This window comes from Pomacea canaliculata, linkage group LG2, assembly GCF_003073045.1.
Source record: "Pomacea canaliculata isolate SZHN2017 linkage group LG2, ASM307304v1, whole genome shotgun sequence".
NCBI lineage: Eukaryota > Metazoa > Mollusca > Gastropoda > Architaenioglossa > Ampullariidae > Pomacea > Pomacea canaliculata.
The window spans coordinates 41,708,498-41,728,634 of NC_037591.1; the positions used below are offsets into that span (position 1 = coordinate 41,708,498).

At 38.5% G+C, this 20,137-nt stretch overlaps 1 long non-coding RNA gene across 4 annotated transcripts; it reads right to left on the reverse strand.

Moving 5' to 3' along the window:
* Positions 1-5: 5 nt before the first annotated feature.
* Positions 6-10,316, reverse strand: LOC112556251. 4 transcript variants are annotated; one of them, XR_003097690.1, is made up of 5 exons: positions 9,455-10,316; positions 8,967-9,100; positions 7,635-7,701; positions 6,414-6,459; positions 6-1,949 (listed from the first exon to the last, which is right to left on the reverse strand). It is a non-coding gene; the product is annotated as an uncharacterized LOC112556251 (long non-coding RNA). The 4 variants fall into 4 exon arrangements; XR_003097691.1 differs by having other exon boundaries at positions 9,424-10,316; XR_003097689.1 differs by having other exon boundaries at positions 9,409-10,316.
* Positions 10,317-20,137: the final 9,821 nt, after the last annotated feature.

A 20,137-nucleotide genomic window follows, 5' to 3' on the forward strand; every position in this document is an offset into this window, starting at 1 on the left:
TTTCAGTCTCTTTAATGTCTGTTACCTCCCTTTTCACTTATGCGGTGCAATAGACTGTATTAATGGCTTGTGGTTTCTGTTGCCTTCACCTTTCTTTGTAAAGATATTTAATAGTTTGGTTTATTATTCATTCATTCAAACCCCTAGCATCTACAGCTGCAATGACAAACCCATTGTGTTAATTTGAAAAGAAACATTGCTGATGGAATTTATTTGGAAAAATAATTGTCATTTTTCCATCTAGCATTTTACAGTTTTAAGATTACAAGCATTTTAGTAATTAGACAACGCCATTAAGATTTATATTGGTGAATTCCCGTTAACCTGCCAATGTTTTGGGAGAAACATTTCTTTGATTCTTGCAATATAGATGTATATACTTGTCTGCATGCTGCTTGCTTATTTTACAAGAAATGTAAGGCAAAGGAATACCACAATCACGGGCAGTCTACAATTCTACACGGAGTACTTTTCTAGACATGAAGTTAAAACTGTCGCTGTTGGATAAACACTCAACTTAAGTGTTGCTTGTAAATTTATAGACGGTGCGGTTTCTTCCAGACTCAGAGTGTGTGTGTGAGTGAATGTTGGGACCTGAGGGAGCAGCGGAATTTCGTTGTGTAATGAGGATCATTTGCCAGCCAAATACGTGCTTACGGCACTGCAGGTGGTCCACGTGGCTTTGTTCTCCCATCTTTTGGCTGAATTTGTCTAGAAGCACGTCACCACCCCTTCACACCAGAACGTTTGTCCTCAGTATGGAGATTCTGTGTCCTGAGTGCATTCGACGCACTAAGGACACCTAAATATCTTTTTCCCCTTTGTAAAAACTAAAAGATTCCCTCCCCCCCCGTTTCCCCGGTTCCCGATGTTATGTGGTGACGGGAGGAATGTGTCGCGACTACAAAAGCTGAAGGTCTCAATAATATTTTGTCCTTAGCGGTCTACAAGAGGTTGTAGAAAAGCCACTAGCCATTAAGCAGGTTACTTTCCATCACCTCAAGCCCCTAGTGGATGCCATTACTTACTGACCTCAACAGCCACAGCAGATAAGAGGACAGCCAGGGTCCCCCCTACGGTCTGTGCCTGGGTAGTGTCACCTGATCGTGACGTAGGGGAACGGGTGATGAGGCCATGTTGCAATATTTAAAATGTCGCCCAGTGAAGCATTGTAAAGGATTTGTTCTAGATTTCCAGTGTGTCTTCCTGTAGCACTCGTCAAAAATGTTCCTCCAGTTGGCATTTAGGCATTCAGTGGACGCTTTTAGCGAAATCTCGATAGGTTTACCTTTGGATACTTTTAATTTTTTTTCCACCTAAACTGCATGTCAGATGGTCTAGAATTCAACTAGGCGAGTATATTGCACGCTATAATTCAAAGTTAAGTTTTCGCCTTCAATATTTTAATAAACTATCTTTAACCTTCATCAGTTAGCTTAAACGTTTCGCTGGGGCTCAGGCAATAAGAGTGACGGGTGGGTCTGGTTGAGATGGCGGCAGTCGCTGACTGGCTAATGAGACCGTGCAGTCGTTTTCTATGTCTAAGGGAGGTTTGTCATAGAGCCCGCCACTCAAGTATATTTTGAGATTTTTTTGTTCTACAATGTGCTTTCGAGTCCTGAGTAATTTTGTAATTTGTCAGGCACATAGACATTAGTGACAAAAGTTAAAGAAGACCAGATATTTTTTTTTATTGAATTTCTTGGACGGACAGAACACTCGATAAATACAGTCAAAACCTCTGAATGCATGAATGTACAATACACCTTTGAACTCGGAGATCTTACACTTGTGCGATAATGTTATTTGATTCGTTAACATCCCAGAATCGGACAGTAGGCAGACGCACCCTGTTGTTGTTACTATTGGGTACATCCAGCATCCAATACTCATTGGTAGCAGGTGACATTAGTCCGTTTGTATTCTGAGAAGGTCCGTCCATCTACCTTCTGGCGTGAGAACAAAATGCAAAACATTTGGTGTAATTGTCATTCAAAGTGTGACATTTGCATTAAGTTCTAATATAAACATAACTATTTAAAGGGATACTAAAGGGTAGTGATAAGGCTGTGGCGACAGTCAAACGTTTCAAAAATAGATTTAGTTAGAATTACAGAGCACGAGAGCGATACAGGAGAAATAAAGGATTCGTTTCTCACTTAATTACCACTTATTAGCACTATTTCGGTTGCCGATGTTTATAAAAATCGAAAAAATCCAGTGAAATCGACCCTTGTGTCCTTCCGCCGAGTAGCTACGATAGCTTCCCGAGATGAGTCAAGCAGACGAGTCTTTTGTGACGTCACAAACGACAGGAAGTGTCTGTGGTCATTGCTAGGATAGTGATCGGTGGTGTCTCTTAGTTGGATTTGTGATCTCCAAAGTCATTAACTATCGAGATGGCCATGAATAATGTTCAATTTTACCAATTTGAACCACTTGCATCAGCTCACAATCGACTGCACATCCTCGGAGGACGAGGAAAATGTTGCAGCAGTCGAAGCACAAAGCAGGTACGTAGGACCAGATCTCTGGTAGGACTATAGAAGTAAGTCATGTTGTGTGCACGGGAACAGAAAGTGAACGCATGCTTTACCTTCAAGCACTTTAAATAAACATAATGCACTCAAACTCTTTACACTGGGCATTGTTGTTGACGAATTCACTTCGTAGTGTATTTAAAAAATAAAATTACATTTGGTATGCTAATTATTTCCTCACACACACCGGAATATTCACATTGTATATGATAATTTGGGTTTTAAGTGAACTTTCCTAAGGATAGTTTAAAAAATTAATAGTTTGAAATATCTGTATTTAAATATTTTAAACAGACTTTAATATAATACTATTTGCAGCCTTTTTTGGGGGATATAGTTTGAATAATTACACTAATGACTTACTTTATAACAACGATGGATAGAATTCAAGCAGAGACGTTTGCTTTATATGTTATTATGCCTGTGCTTTTAACTTATATGTTTGTTGTTTAAATGTGTATTTACATAGATTCATTTATCACAGTTTCAGACTGGTGCATTTGTGAGCATTGTGAGGAATGGCCACAACAAATGTTGAAGCATAAAAAAATGTAGAGTAAAAGCTTAAAAGTGAATTGTCAAGAAAATGTTCCCTATACATCATGAAAATTGTTACATTTATCCAAATCCAGTTATTGGACACACTTCATATCAGATGCATCATGTATCTGACATGAATTGTAAAATAAAATCTTCCCTTTGTTAACATTAATTTCTTTGATTTGTTCAAACTCAGGTATGGGACACACTTTATCTTTATGTCCAAACAAATCTTGCATGCATCTGGCATTTTTATTTTACAAACATCATTTCTGAAATACTTGGTGCTGAATTTACCTTTCATTCTTTATTTTCTTACAAACTAATAACAATGCAAGGAAAACTGTGTGAGAACTGATTTCTTTCTTTCACATAATATACAGACATGTGGCTTAATCTTTTTATTTCCTCAAGTTCCACTGCATGTGAATTTTTCATTTGATTGCTCTGTAAGCATTTAAAACAGTTTCAACAATGTATTTTGTCATAATTTTCTTAATTCTTGCACAGTTATGGATTCCAATAAACCAAGTGGACAATTTGAGACACATGTGTGTTTGTGTACTTGTCAAACGTTGAACATTTAGGAAGCCTAAAAGAGTGTGGCTGTGATGTCCAGGAGTAATGATGGCCACAGGAGCTGTCTTGGCATATGGTTATAAATTTGACTTCTATGTGACACTCATCTATAGTTGTGATAGAGGGGTTGCTACACTGCCTGCAGACACTCAGCAGCTCCTCCGACTTCTTTTCGTGAATGATAAATTTTCTTTCCAGGAAGGGATTTGTGCCCAGTTCATCTTTCTGAGAATTCCTAGAGACAAATATCGAGACTAAAATCATAGTTAAAACCATAAATCATTTTTATAGCTAAATATCAGCTTAAATTCTTGTGCTAGCATGTTTCTGATATAAACTATCAAGTACTGACTGTTTGTTAGTAACTGCAATATAAATTTTGTTTACTGGTGCTCCTCGACTGCTGAATTATTCCACTCTGAGGTGTCATTTTCATTTTCTGACTCCCCATATCAATATCAGGATCACACCTAGCAGACACAATTTCCTTCTTTTTCATTTCATTATGAAAAAAATTTATCCACATAAAAATTTTACAAAGCCATATAAAATTATTTTTTTATCTAAGTGTTTAAAACTGCACATATTTTTGGCCTTGAATATCCTTATAAGAAGAAAATATCTGGCACAGTTTGTGGAATTCATGCCAATTTTAGATAAAAGAGATGTGTAATAGAGAAAAGAACTAAAAAGTGGCCATTACCTTTCAGGATTGGAGCTGAGATCTGGGTCTGGACCTCTTTATTTAAGCACAGTTGAACTGTTTGTTGTGACTGACTTGTTATAGTCTGAACATTAAAGTTTTATAAAGTAATCATTCCACAAAACATTAAAACAATAATAAAACATGTATGATTATACCATGTGATCAAGCTATTATTATTTTTAATTCTTTACAGTATCCAACATAAAACAATCATTAATATTACTTCTAATTTTCAAATGTTGAAATATCAATTCTAACTTCCGCAGTGTACTGCACATAGATTTCACTTCTATTGTTGATAAGCTCATTATGTAGGAAATACCTTTCACATGAATTTCATTGTTTTTAGATTTCATAAACAAATAGGCTGTCTTTTCAAAAATATGAATTTAAAAATATTTCATTTTATAAAAGCAAACAATGATTTTTAAAAAAATAATGTAACAAGTGACAGGATTTCAACAATCATTTCTTTTACACTTTCAGTTTGATGCTGACATTTTTCATTTATTATGCATGTACTATGAATTTTTTACCTATTGAAACACGCTTATTATAAGTACCACATAACACGTTTATTGTTTTATAGATATATACAGTCTTTGATATATGTATATTGTAATGTTATCTACCAATAATGAAAAGTGCATTTTGTAAACACAGTAACAGTACATAGCACTGACACTGACCTGTTTATGCTGTAGTCGTTTGGCAAGTGAAACTCGTCTGTCAGATAGATCCTTCATTATTTTTCGAGAAATTTCATTGTGTTGAAAAATGGTCGGAATTGCATCTGGCAGAAGCTGTGCCTTGAAGGCCAAATCTAACTGTTCGGACATTTCGGGTCCGGCTAGTAAAGCACTGATCGTCAACAAAATGCTTGCACAACACCTCCCACTCTCTGGGCTACCAAACGTGTGGCATCGAGCCTTGGTATTGTATGACACACTCTTTTTGTAAGGCTCGATCTGTCTTTAGGAAAATGATGACAATGTCGAATCTTTTCCCATTTTTTCGTGGCAATCGGGTGCAGGCATGGTTCGGTCTCCCATGTAAACAATCCTACTGAAACGTCATAAGGTCACGTGACCGAGAACGAGAGTTCGTCGAAGCAGACGAAAGAGTCCGTGTAATTTCTCTTCTTAAACGCAACATTCTACTACAAACCTTCAACTTTTTTCACATGAACAGACATGAAAATAGACGAGATTTAAATTGATCCTACTATTTACGAGTTTCTAAGCAGTTTAATTTTCCCTTTAGTATCCCTTTAAGTCTTGTCAACAAGTAGTTACCGATTTCTCACGATTACAAGTTAAAAGTTTTCATGCTGTAAACAATTCAGAAAATCGTTTAAAAAGAAAGTTTCAGTGGACAAAACGTTTCTAATGTCTTAATGTTCTCAGGTCAGGAGAAGTTTCTGAGTAAATTTAATAGTTTAACTGTTGCACCTGTTTGTTTCCACCACATCAGTGGCAGTCAATGCGGGATGGCTAGTTTTCTTTTGCAAGTAAAGTATGAGATACACGTTAAATACTCGATGCTATGAAAATAAAAGAGAGTGCTGATTTTTATCAGTTTTTAGTGCAGTTGTTAAGGTTTCAACACCTCCGTGCTGCTGGGCTCTGTCATCTATTAACGACCATTGGACCAACCAACGGGACACAAGTCCCACCACTGACCGTGTTCTGGGATTACATGGGCAACCACACAATAGAATGTGCCAGTGCCATGTACAAGACTTCAGACAGTACCAGACAATCGGCAACTAGAGGGCAGCAGTTGTAGCCTCCCACAACAGGCGAGATTGTATCAGTTACTTTTCCTCCTTCTAATTTTTTTTTATTTGTTTACGCCGATGAAGGCATATTGACACTACATTATGAGTCAAACACATGTTCTCAAGGTCTCTCTTGCTATACTTTTTAAATAACTAGGTAAATCATACTAGTACAACATACTAGCTACTCAAATCTAAATACATTCCTTTTATTATCACTTTATATAGATATTTTCCCCGACATACTTGTCTATATTTTTAATGTTACCTCTGTCAATGAACCTTACGTCGCCTGCAGACACGATGTCCAATTCCTGCAAAATTAAAGAAAAAATCACTGGCGTTTGAAATAAGAAAGCATGTTCATGTGAGTGAGATGTCTACTATTTGTACATGCCAGCACCACAACCATCATCACCTTAAAAACAAAACTGAGAACTGTCAGGTCAGTGGCTTATCTGTGTACATGTCTAGAGGTGTTGGATGGCTGCAACATGTAACAACGGTTTCCACAGTGACTGAGGTGAGCCGCAGCGTGCAATGGTAGGTCAGCTCACTCTTGCTTACTTTCACCAGCCACCTCCTTCCTTTCCTGGCCTCCCTCCACAATCGTTTATAGTGTGTGGTCAGTCACATGGTGTGTGGTCAGTCACGTGGTGTATGGTCAGTCACATGGTGTGTGGTCAGTCACATAGCAAAACCAAAACGTTTATGAAGTTTTGTCAAAAGGGGAGTCATCGGGGAGGTGATTGTGACTATTGATAGTTACGATCATATGTTGTAGACTAGAAGTCAAAGCAGTTTTGTACGAAATTTAGTCTCGTATGTTGTTCATTATTTCTGTCTTTCACTCATAGAGTAGAACTGGTACTACTATGAAACTTGCTACTTAGAAGCAAAGCCTGTTGAACAGGTTTTTTTCTATTGTCACTGTTTTTTAAAATTTGCAACTGGTATGGTTGTACATGGTGACTCCCAGTTATACGAATTTATAATCCCATGGGGATGTTTTCCATTTAATGTGCTTGTCTAAAACCACACAGGAGTCGATGATCTGTGTCTCTACAAAGTCTAGAGTTGTGTCGGAGATAAAGAGCGAGAGGACTATGGCGGATACACAATCACATAAATATGGGCATCATACAGACACAGGCAATAGACAGTGACGGACATTTCAGTGTAAAACGATGCAAAATAGACCTATTGTAAGACATAAGATATTTGCTACAGACTCTACAAACTTATACTTGTCAAATTTTTGTCGTTTTTAATTGTTGTTGTTTTGCCTGTGTTTTTTCGTCAAGCTGTAATTATTTATTTATCTTTTATGTCAAGCCTTGAAAGTGTGCATGTTTAAAATATAAGACTATAGTAAGTGGTGACACAGTTGTACATGGTACAGACACCAGAAAGTGTGAGTTAGGTGTAAGGTGAGGTTTTAGGCTATGCTGACAAGAGGAGACATCAGCACGTGTGTCACCAAACTTACTTTGGATGCATTCATCATATCTAGAGCAACAAGGTAAGTCTTCACACGATCTGCCGTTTTTGACGCACTGAAACCCAACCAAACACATCATTAGTTGAAGTTGGTGATGAAGACAATAAAGTGCTGGACGGATGAGAGCTACACTCTGCCTAGAGGATTGCTTGTCTGGAACAGACTCTATGGTGTTGTACTATTGTTGTAACAACCTTCAGGATTCATCTTGATTAGGTTTGTTCTTTTTTTCTATCACTCATGTTGAAATTGTCTTGTCCTCTAAGAAAATTGTCCTTCTTCCAAATGTCAAACTAAAATCTGAACGATGCATATTTTAAACAACAATGTACATACACTAGCTCACAGAGAAGAAGATAAGATGTGCTGACATCCAAGGATCTGTACCTGCCATAAGAGAGTCACATCATCCTACAAGTGAAATACTGGAGCTGCTGAAAGTGGAGGATTTCATGTTGCATCTTGCACTAAAATATACGGGTGACTGATGCCAAACTGACCATCTGGTCACACTGTAATATTTTGCCAAATACTAACACAAACTTACGATGTCCACTAGTTGTCTATCAAAGTCTGTAGTTTTCTTCTATTTGACAGATGGAATGTCCTTGTCAGCTATAGTGGATTTATGCCCTCAGTAACATTATACACATTATTAATTTGAAAATGTATTTCTTAGTTCAAAATCTTGATATGAAAAGTAAATTATACACCAGTATCCGTGGGATAATAGTGGTCACAGATGAGTGACAAAGCAAACATGCTGAGTGAAAGTTTGATGTTTCTCCGGATACTGAGGTTTGGGATCAGATCTTGCTTTCCATGTACTTCTTTCTCAGTTCACTGCCCGCTGCAAGCCAGGCTCTGGATTTCTCGCGGTCTTCACTGTAGGGAGGATGTTGGACATGAAGCTCGCCACAATGGCTAACACCACATTCTTGTGGCATCTTCGTGTTTTAGCGACACCAGGCTTTTACACCAGACATCAGCAGCGATAGCAATCAGTGTCCTTCACATCACTCTCCTGCTTCTAAGGTCCTCCACCACTGCGCATGCGTGTCAGATTCTCCCAGTCGTCCACCGGAAGACGAAGTACTCCGTGCGAAACAGTTTGTATTTTACGATTATGTATAATTTCTTACTTCGAAGTTTAAAACCTTTTTTTGAAATGTTTCCTACAGAGACTGCTTTAGAAGTCTTAACAACATTAGAGTATTTAATATACTTTGTAAAGCCTGTTGCTGTATCTTAATAACTGTATTAGCAATTACAGAGTATCATCATATCCAGCTATCAAGAACCTTCTAGAAATGGCCTTACTATTTCAGTTTGACGCAGAACGTCATTGTGATGTCTGGCTTCCAGTGTTATGAAAAGCAGCAGGCAGAAGACAATGTGGTACAACCGTGTTTGTTTAGTCATCGTGATTGGTAGACCGATTTTGTTAATGAGCTCTTTGGAAAAAAAAATCACATTACATTTATTTTATCGTATCAGTACTTATCAACACTAACTAAGGTATGGAAAATGTGGCAAAGAATTTTTGCCTAGTATGGAGAACTGTTGTTTAGTCAAATCTTCATTGAAACTGAAGGTTTAAAGTACAAAAGAATAAAATAGTTGTGTAAATAAATAAGCATAATAACACTAGTCCTGACAAAACTGTTCGCCACATCATAAGAAGTGTAAGCAGTGAGATTATTTGTGTGCTAGTGTATCACGACACTCACATACAACGAGTTAATCAAGAAACACACACAACTGTGCTTTTGTCTACTTGCGTTTAAAGCCAGTAACGCGATGTTAACCTCGACAGACGTCGTCGTTAGGTTGTCACTGTCTGTAGTGTGGGGAAGACAACTGTTAGAAACGACGTCGCTCGTCACGTGATGTCAATACGAAGCTCAATTAGCTTCTGTTGTCGACGTGGCGGTTATTAAAGGATAAAGGTTTAACAGAAGTTAAAGGACTAGTAGGGTGCATGTTAGAAGCTTGGGGGGGGGGGAGGTTGTTGTTGCCTCTGTCTGTTGTTAGGCAGGCATTATCGCCCTTACACGTGCATTAGATAGAATGTGTGGAAGTTAAGATTTCAAGAAAAAAATAAACGTTCACCAAAGCCGAGTTTTTATGGGAAAAGTATCGAGATCATTATTGTCTCAAGAGTCATCGACTGAGAGTGTCTAACGTCATTTGAGAAGAAGAGAGTGATGAATCAGTTTAATTCCTTGCGAGAAGTATTATTCGTGGACGTCAGCCAGGTGTCTGGCGAGATACCTGCGGCTGAGAGACCTGGAAAGTGTGAGTTATTCCAGATTATTCGAGAAGGATTATTCGCGGACGCCAGCCAGGTGACTGCCGAGACAGTACCTGTGGCTCAGAGATTTGTAAAATGTGAATTATTGGAGGAGGATTAGTCACGGACAATTATTCAGGAAAGTGTGGATGTGTGTGTTAGTGTGAATCTCCAAGGACGGAATCCAACAGTAAGTAAGAATTTTGGGAACTATTGGTAAAAACAGTTTTCTACTTAATTGCCTGACGCAGGTTGAAAGACATTTATGCCGTTGATATACTATGTATGGTTTGCATTAATGTATGTGTTTAATGTTGAGTTGTATAAGCATAGTTACCCTTCTACAATAAACACAAGCTCCCACCTAATGGAGCAGTAAGCCCATGTCAAATCTTTGTGGTATGTAGTACGACAGAGCACGTGAGGTGACAGTGAAGTCAGTGACTTGGTGTGATTTGTGGCCTTGTGAAGCTGTCGTGTACCTGTCCCTGTCAGTGCAATATATATGTATATTGCCTTAGGTAAGAGCGGTGTATGATTCTCTTCTCCCTGAATAAAACACTACTTTTGTTTTTTAATCATTTGCCTACAAACATCGCCATCTTTAAAAGGTCAAAATCTAGAGGTCGGTTGCAGTTGTAATTACCAGATGGTCGAGTTCTAACTCTGGCCGTGGCCTTCCCACCCTTAATGTGTTGATGTACAATCCTGACTTTAGTCTTGTTATCCTGTTTCTGTGCGGGTGATGTTTGAATTCGTGTGTGTCGAGAATTAAAGCAGGGATTGTCGACACATATTTTATTGAATCAAGTAATTGCTGCCCTAGTAGTCCTTTAAATAACTACGTATTACAGAAATTCGTCAGATTGTGTGCCAGTGTCTTCCGTTTTCTATTACAATTTTATATCCCTCATCATGGCTTTTATTTCCAATTTTAATACTACTTTAACATGCTTAATTATGTTTAAACATCGCTATGAAAGACGACTTTGTCAGTGAGTACAGACATTAAGCTGCTGTGATTCAGACCATGATTGCCAATTGATTTATCAACAAAAAAAAAAAACTTCATTATTTATTGTATTTATTAACACTGTTTAATACACGTGCTCACGAAACTTTTCATAGACTCTCAAATAAATCTTCACCCACTTCTTGGTACCAACAGAGGAATAAATAAATATGTGGGAAAGACATAAATCTTTTTAAAGTTTTTATGAGTTGGGTTTTTTTTCCTTAAAGGTATTGTAAAGGCAAAAGACGACAAGATTTATGCGCTTGGCCCAGACGCCTGCTGAAGTATAAAGTAAAAACAAATTTTGTCTATGCTGGTTAACGACCCACGGTACAAACATTATCTGTGCACATGTTCTCAACATACCGATACGGTCATTTCGTCCTACACTGCGGGACACGCGATGACTCAAGTAATAAAATTTAGTTGTCTCAGATAAAATTTCTTAACTGCCATAAACTTCTCAAACTATCAAAGGTTTTATTGCTAAATTTTCCATCAGCCGCCATCTGGACAAAAGTCGTTGATATTTTAAGCGATATCAATAGATGATGTTTGTTATAGAAGTGGCACGTTGAACTGTTGCTGTACAGACAGCTGGTGACATGGAAGATAATTAACAGGATGTTTGTATAGCGGGATACACACCACGTGGTCAGGCTCTCCACGCTTAACATTATCAGACCTTGTCTACAGACAGCAACTAATAGACTGAGAGTCAGAAATAATGGATAACACACACACACACACACACACTTACTTTCTCTATATCTCTCTCTTCACACGCACACCAACACACACACACGCGCGCGCACACTTCCTAAACGTGGACAACAGAAGACTACAGTGAGAATTAAGTTGCTTGAATTCCTGTCCTTTCTTTTTCTTTTAAAAATCCGTTATGTAGACAGGTGGTGCAACTGACGATAGGAACTTCTTGTTTGTTTTTTGTTGTCTCTCTCTCTCGTTTAAACTACTGCTATGTAGATAACCAGTGTCACGACCACGTCACACACTGACGTCACCGCCTCACACGTGGTGTTGACGCGCATTCGAACAACACAAAACACAACGATCTGTCCGTGGGCTTCTCGTCTGATCTTTACTAAAATTACCCTTACTTATCCTCTCTCTTGGATCTGTCTGCCTTCCAGTGTTATGAAAAGCAGCAAGCAGACGACAACCTGGTACAACCGTGTTCGTTTAGTCATGGTGATTGACAGACCGCTTTGTTATGGAGCTCTTTAGAAAAAAAATCACATTACGTTAGCACTCTTAACTTCTGTTAATGGCGCTTTCCACATATGACGTCACGATCTAGCCACACAAGGGCTTCTGGGAATGCAAAGCGGACAAGTATATTCCCCACATGTACTACACCAGCGTTTGCAGCGAATGCGTTGCTGTGCAGTTTATTGTTGAAAAAAACAAAACGTGAACGTGTAAAAATGCGGTTTTGATTTTTTATTTTTCTCTTTGTTTACTATGAAGCAGAACAGTACTTGTAACCTATAATATTAATTACTATACAGATTTATTTACAATACTTTTCTGTCATATGCCCTTGAATGAATTGATAGGTTGACCATCAGTTTAACGCCAAAAATTCTTTTCAGTCTGTTTTTGGTAAAAATATTCCCACATTTCTATCTTTGACCAATCTATGTGGTACATTAGCATTTCACTTGCTTTTAAATACATAAGGTACTCTGAAAATTTACCAAACAGCATCCAAGAAAAACCATTTGGGAGGCAACACAACTGAGGCTTAGGGGGTTAGTTCTACTGAGAAGCATGAACTTTTTCAGTCTTTCATTAAAGCGTTCTACATGAATTCGTGCCTTGGCTACCCTCCTTGTATCCATCTCCTGTTCTGCAGACAGGCTAGCTCGCTTACCTAGAAATGCAGGGATTTTTATAGTAGCCTGTCTTGACAAAGGCAAATCCTACACTTTAAACCCTTTGTCCACAAGCAAAACATCTTGTTTAATGTGTCGTAGAATGCCACATTTCTCAAATATATCAACAAAACATGCAGAACCATTAGGGTGACTGCAATCAGTCCTTTCATTGTGGTGTTGTGCTTGTAAGAGGAATACACATTGACTTGCTGCCCATAATCCTGGGTGTCTGACAAAAGAAATGTGTGCAGTCTACAGAGTATCTGACATTATTAAACTGTCTAAACACTCTTGGCAAAGATGTTTTATCTATATCCTTTGTTGGGAATATAGTGACATTCATAGACTTGAAGTGTAGGAACATAAACTGATAAAAATTTGCTCTCAAGCGATTCAGATGTGTCAAACATGTAGGCAATCATTTTCAGTGAAAGTCCTTTTCGCAGCCTCAAAAGTGTAATGAACAGTTCCTCTGTTGGGGTAAAAAGGCCTAGATGGACCAGTTTTCTTCTCATTTGTCCCGTTGATAATGTGCAGGTTGGTCGCCACGTTGCGCTGGAGCCTCCCTGTCACCTCCCTGTCTCTTTTGTTTCCTCGTCTGTAAGCGTCGCTAATATTGGTTCGTCGTTCTCACATGTTGGGCCTTTTCTACCACGAAATTCAGAGAGCAGATATATGTGCTCCTGGTTATATTCTCCACATTTTGGAAATCAGATCGCCCACATAAAAACTGCCGGCGCTTTGCTTCTCAGTCTTTAACTTGCCGTTGTCTTTCCCACTGCATGGGTCATTTTGTCACTGGTCTTACCAGGCTTTGGAAATGGAATAAAAAAAAGTCCCCTCCTGTAATCGCTCTGGATATCTGGAGTCCGATTTACATAAACCCCAACAGCAGTGCTTAGTTCCTCCTGTTTTCAGCATTGTTTCAGAGATTAATTAAAAAATGTCGCTCTTTGTCAGTCGCCGTAGCGTAAACAGAAAGAACAACGAACAGTGTTTGCCCGCAAAGCAATCCCATGATGCCCTGCTGCGTGACGTCACAATCTATTTTTAGTAACCCGTGAAAGCGCTATTACGAACATCCGACCTGTAGATTTCGACCTTTATAAAGATCGATGTTTGCAGAAAATGATTCAAAAATAAAAGTAGTGTATTCATCAGGGAGTAGACTATCAAACACCGCTCTTAGCTAAGTCTATAGATAGATATTGCACCCTACTAGTCCTTTAACTTCTGTTAAACCTTTATTCTTTAATAACTGCCACGTCGACAACGCAAGATAACTGAGCTTCGTGCTGACGTCACGTGACTAGCGAAGTCGTTATAAACAGTTGTCTTCCCCACACTACAGACAGCGACAACCTAACGACGACGTCTGTCGAGGTTAACATCGCCGTTACTGACTTTAAACGCAAGTAGACAAAAGCACAGTTGTGTGTGTTTCTTGCTCAACTCGTTGTATGTGAGTGTCGTGATGCACTAGCACACAAATAATCTCACTGCTTACACTTCGTATGATGTGGCAAACAGTTTTGTCAAGACTAGTATTATTAGGCTTATTTATTGACTGATTTATTTTATCGGTTAGTACTTTGAACCTTTCGTTTCACTGAAGATTTGACTGAACAACAGTTCACCATACTAGGTAAAAGTTCTTTTCCATATTTTCTATAACTTATTTGACTTTGATTAGTACTGATAAGATGAAAATAATGTAATGTTACTTGTTTTTCTAAAGAGATCTTAACCAAGCGGTCTACCAATCACGATGACTAAGCAAACACGGTTGTACCAAGTTGTCTTCTTCTTGCTGCTTTTCATAACACTGGAAGCCACACACATCATTCAGCGCCCTCTGGCTAATAAAAGATCAGTAAGGAGATTTCTAGAAGGTTCTTGATAGCCAGATATGATGATACTCTGTAATTGCTACTACAGTTATTAAGATACAGCAACAGGCTTTACAAAGTATATTAAATACTCTAATGTTGTTAAGACTTCTTAAGTAGTCTCTGCATAAATCATATTTTTAAAAAGGTTTTAAACTTCGAAGTAAGAAAGTATACATAACCGTAAAATACAAAATGTTTCGCGCAAAATACTTCATCTTCCGGTGGGCGACTGGGAGAATCTGACACGCATGCGCAGTGGTGGAGGACCTTAGAAGCAGGAGAGTGATGTGAAATCACTATCGCTGCTGATGTCTGGTGTAAAAGCCTGGTGTCGCTAAATGGACATAGTAACATTATAATGGTCAATATATAGATTTATACCCAATGGACACAGTGACGTCACTATAGTTTCACGTTCGCTGATTGTGGGTCACGTGGGAGATGAGGTTACCGGCAATCATGCCATGGACTCGTGAGTGGACTGACACAAGCGTGAAGAACAGGTGAAGCAATTCACAATGGAGGAATTAAGTAGGAAGGAACATGGACAGATGTTCAGAATTTGCTGGCACACTGTCTGTCACTGACGTCACGGTGTTGTAGAGATGTGACCGAGGGACAGACAACTCTCACTGTCAGTGACAGGCGCTAACACTAGAGCCACCGGACCGCCCAAGATAAGTAGGAAGGAAGAACGTCAGACTAGAAAACCTTGGCAAAGGCTTCCTGCTAGTTATGACGGTCTGATGACGTGTTTTGTTGCTAGCTATGACGGTCTGATGACGTGATTTGTTGCTAGTTATGACGGTCTGATGACGTTTTTTGTTGCTAGTTATGACGGTCTGATGACGTGTTTTGTTGCTAGTTATGACGGTCTGATGACGTGTTTTGTTCCTAGCTATGACGCTCTGATGATCACGTGTTTGGTTCGGTTTCAGTGCATTGCGACAGGCCAACCGTGTCAATTTCAAGCTGCTTGTTGCGACGAATCTGACAGATGCTTTCCGGACGTTAGTAAGTATGGTGACACACTTGCTGATGTGTCTTCGTGTCACGATACATTAACACCTCACTTTGAACCTAACTCACACTTTCACGCTACAGCAGCAGAAAAAAATCTGTAGTCATATATTTTTAACATGAGTACTTTCAAGGCTTGACACGATTGACAAAGAAATAATGACAGCTAAACAAAATTACGTTAAAAAAAACCACTAAAAATAAAAGTTTCCCGTTTCAGACATTACAGCAAATATCTTAAGACTTATATCAAGTCTATTGTGTATCGTTTACACTGAAATGTCCCGCACCGCTAGTGGACATCTCATTCCTATCATTATGCTTTCTGACGTTTTACTCTAGAGATTTTTGTATTTTCATTTTGCAGCTTCGTCAAATTTTGTCTGCATACGTTTTTACACTGATGTCCAAGGTAACATTGAGATTTCTTTCTGCGCATTTTCGTATATATTAAAAGTTTATCGATGAAAATATAAATATACAAAGAGGTAAATAAAGGAGCATATTAAAATTTGAGTATTTAGTATCTTGTACTTAGCTTTACTTAGTTATTTGAAAATAGTGCAGCCAGAGAGACCTTCAGAACATGTGTCTCATTCATAATGTAGTGTCAAAAGTAACTGATACAATCTGGTCTGTTGTGGGTGGGTACAGCTGCTGCCCTCTAGTTGCCGATCGTCTGGTACTATCTGAAGTCTTGTACATGGCACTGGCACATTTTATTGTGTGGTTGCCCATGTAATCCCAGAACACGGTCAGTGGTGGGTCTTGTGTCCCGTTGGTTGGTCCAATGGTCGTTTATAGGTGACAGAGCACAGAGCACGGAGGTGTTCAAATCTTAACAACTGCACTGAAAACGGATAAACCTTATTTCCTTCTTTCTTTATTTTTATCGAGTACTCAACGTTTATCTCTCAAGATAGACTTTAGAACGTGTTCTTGCCATACACACAAGACATTACCTCCAATGGTGTGCTGAAAACAAATAAACAATTAAACCGATGCAATGATTAAACGATTTCATTGAGTGAGAAACATGTCCCTATCTAAACTAAAAATAGTAATAATAACTTTTATTATTCCTATGCCCAGGAGTGACTCTGTAATCCCTTGTGTGTGACCTGGGGACATTAGGATATTACAACTGTGGTGTAGAAAATATTACTGTTACTCAACCTTTGTTTATTAACGATTCTCTGTACTGTTTACAGCAATGACTCTTTTAATTGCGATCGTGAATAATCGGTAACTATATGTTGTTGATATAAATAGTTATGTTTGGTTTAGAAACTAGTGCAAATGAAAGCATTTCTTGTCATCTAAACTATATCTTTGACGATACGTTGAATAACAACTACATCAAGAGTCTTGCATTTTGCTCTCAAAGCAACAGAGTCAAGGTTCGGCGGCAGATTCTACGGCAACATTGACAGTATAACAAGTGAATAATGTCCCTGCTACAACTGGCAATTGGATGCTCGATGTACCCAAATAGTAACAACAACAACAACAACAACAACAACAACAACAACAACAACAACAACAACAACAACAACAACAACAACAACAACAACAAACAGGGTGCGTCTGCCTACTGTCCGATTCTGGGTTTTTAACGAATCGCACGAGTATAAGATCCCCGAGTTCAAAGGTGTCTTTAAATTTATGCATTGAAATTAAAGGGGAAAAAAAAATCCATTTAAAGCATATTGTTATTTTGTGACTTCTGTCATTAATGTGTATATGTCTGACAAAATACAAACTTACTCAGAATTAGAAAGCATATTGTAGAACATGAAAACATTTCTAAATTTGCCTGTATTGCTGGTTGTATGACAAACTCCTGTAGACACAGAAAACAACAACACAGTCTCATTAGTCAGTCAGTGACTGAACGGATTCGCCTACCGCCACCCAGCCTGACCCACCCGTCTATCTCATCGCCTGAGTCCCAGCGAATCATTCAAACTCAACGGGGGAAATTTTAAGACAGTTTCCAAAAGAAAAAAAAAAGTTACTCGTGAAATCGAATTCTAGATTATTTAGCATTGTCATGGTTACCTCGTACTGTCTCACGTCTTTTAAACAAATAACAACGGTTGCCTTATTTCCTTCACGGTCCAGATCCTGTTCAATTATTTGTGGATATTTGCTTTTTCTTTTCTTTTTCTTTTGCTTTTTTTCTAGACCGAGTACTTAACGAGACAACTTCAAGATTTTCCACTATTTATAGTTTTAGTACCCGTCTATGTTGACTGTAAGAAATTCATTGATCTTCAAGTATATAATAACATATATCAGAGTATATAAGAGTTAACGGCAAAAGAGGGGACAATACACAGAACATCAAGCAACAAATAATAATTAATTTCTACTAAAGGAAATATAAATGCCTAATTAGTCCATAAAAAATTCAAAGAAAAGTTTACGAAATTACACGTTTTGCCTACTCAGCTCTGCAAAACATCAGATCCGTCACCTTATTCCATCATAAGCTCGTAATGATTCTCTACCAAACATTAAGCAATTACTTAAAAAGGTGACGGGAGAGACATAAAAAAGAAAAAAAAGAGGCATACGACAACGAAAGTCTAGGGAGGACAAATCCAACAAAACACATTTCTTTCAATTAATGTCGGAAATAGTCTTCAGATAAAAAAAATCATGTTTAATAAAAGATGTGAGAAGACGAATGCATCTGAAAGCTTGAAGTCATTTAAGATAGTTCACGGAGGTAAGACGTTTTCTGAAGCTAGACTGCAGGTTCAAAGAGAAAGGTATCCAATGTGTGTTTGTCCTTTCACAACGTGTACCCTCCCAGTCTGCCTGGCACTAACGGTCCCATGAGTCACTGCACGTGTCGCACGCCCGATGTCTTTGATAATACAACCGTCATTGCATGGGCTGCACATGAAAATAAAAAGGACAATTTTATCCACTCTGTATAGCAGAGTAAAAGTAAACCAAGCTGTGCGGAGGACAACAAATCACATGCGTATGACAGTTATATGTCTTAGAAAAAACCATTTTACTGTGCAGATGCTGTACAGCACAGTACAAACATTATATGTGCACATGTTCTCAACATACCGATACGGTCATTCCATCCTACACTGCGGGACTCGCTATGACTCAAGTAATAAAAATTTTGTTGTCTCAGAGGAAATTTCCTAACTGCCATAAACTTCTCAAACTATCAAAGGTTTTATTGCTAAATTTTCCATCAGCCGCCATGTGGACAAAAGTCGTTGATATTTTAAGCGATATCAATAGATGGTGTTTGTTGTAGAAGTGCCACGTTGAACTGTTGCTGTACAGACAGCTGGTGACATCGAAGATAATTAACAGGATGCTTGTATAGCGGGATACACACCACGTGGTTAGGCTCTCCACGCTTAACATTATCAGACCTTGACTACAGACAGCAACTAATAGACTGAGAGTCAGAAATAATGAATAAACACACACACACACTTCCTAAACGTGGACAACAAAAGACTACAGTGAGAATTAAGTTGCTTGAATTCCTGTCCTTTCTTTTTTCTTTTAAAAAGTCGTGATGTAGACAGATGGTACAACTGAAGATATGAACTTCTTGTTTGTTTTTTTGTTTTTTGTTGTCTCTCTCTCTCGTTTAAACTACTGCTATGAAGGTAACCAGTATCACGACCACGTCACACACTGACGTCACCGCCTCACACGCGGTGTTCTCGCGCATTCTTACAACACAAAACACAACGATCTGTCCGTGGGCTTCTCGTCTAATCTTTACTAAAGTAGCCCTTACTTATCCTCTCTCTTGGTTTACAGTTGGCAGCAGGTCCTACACATACAGAAAACAAAATAAAGACTACTACTTATAATGAAGATACACAAGCTTTTCTCAAAACAACTCAAATAAACAGGATACTCATCCCCCCCTGTCACTCGTCATTATCATCCCACAGTACATTTCTAACTCATACAGTCTTGCACCATAAGCGGAGCGCCGCTCTGGAACTCGGTCCAGAATACAAATGGCCTCCCTGATAGTTTCTAGAAAGTTTGAAAACACTTAGTGTTACTGTCCGCACGAAACAAGTCAGACATATCTCTGTGTCAGGATCGCTGTCACTCCATCCACGGTGAGCATACAGGTTCCTGTAACTCGGTGATTAATTAGTCTAGCGAATAGATAGATAACTTATACTGTGTCATAACGTCAATGAAAATATATTTGCGTTTAGAAAGTGAAGTCACCTTTATAAATAATTTAGAAGTAGGCTACTTTAGATTACTAAAAATGTAGAACTTCAGCAATGCTCAATGTACTACCTTGGCTGGGCAAGGAACTGAGTTCACTTATTCCCGGTCCCTGTAACCACTCGTAC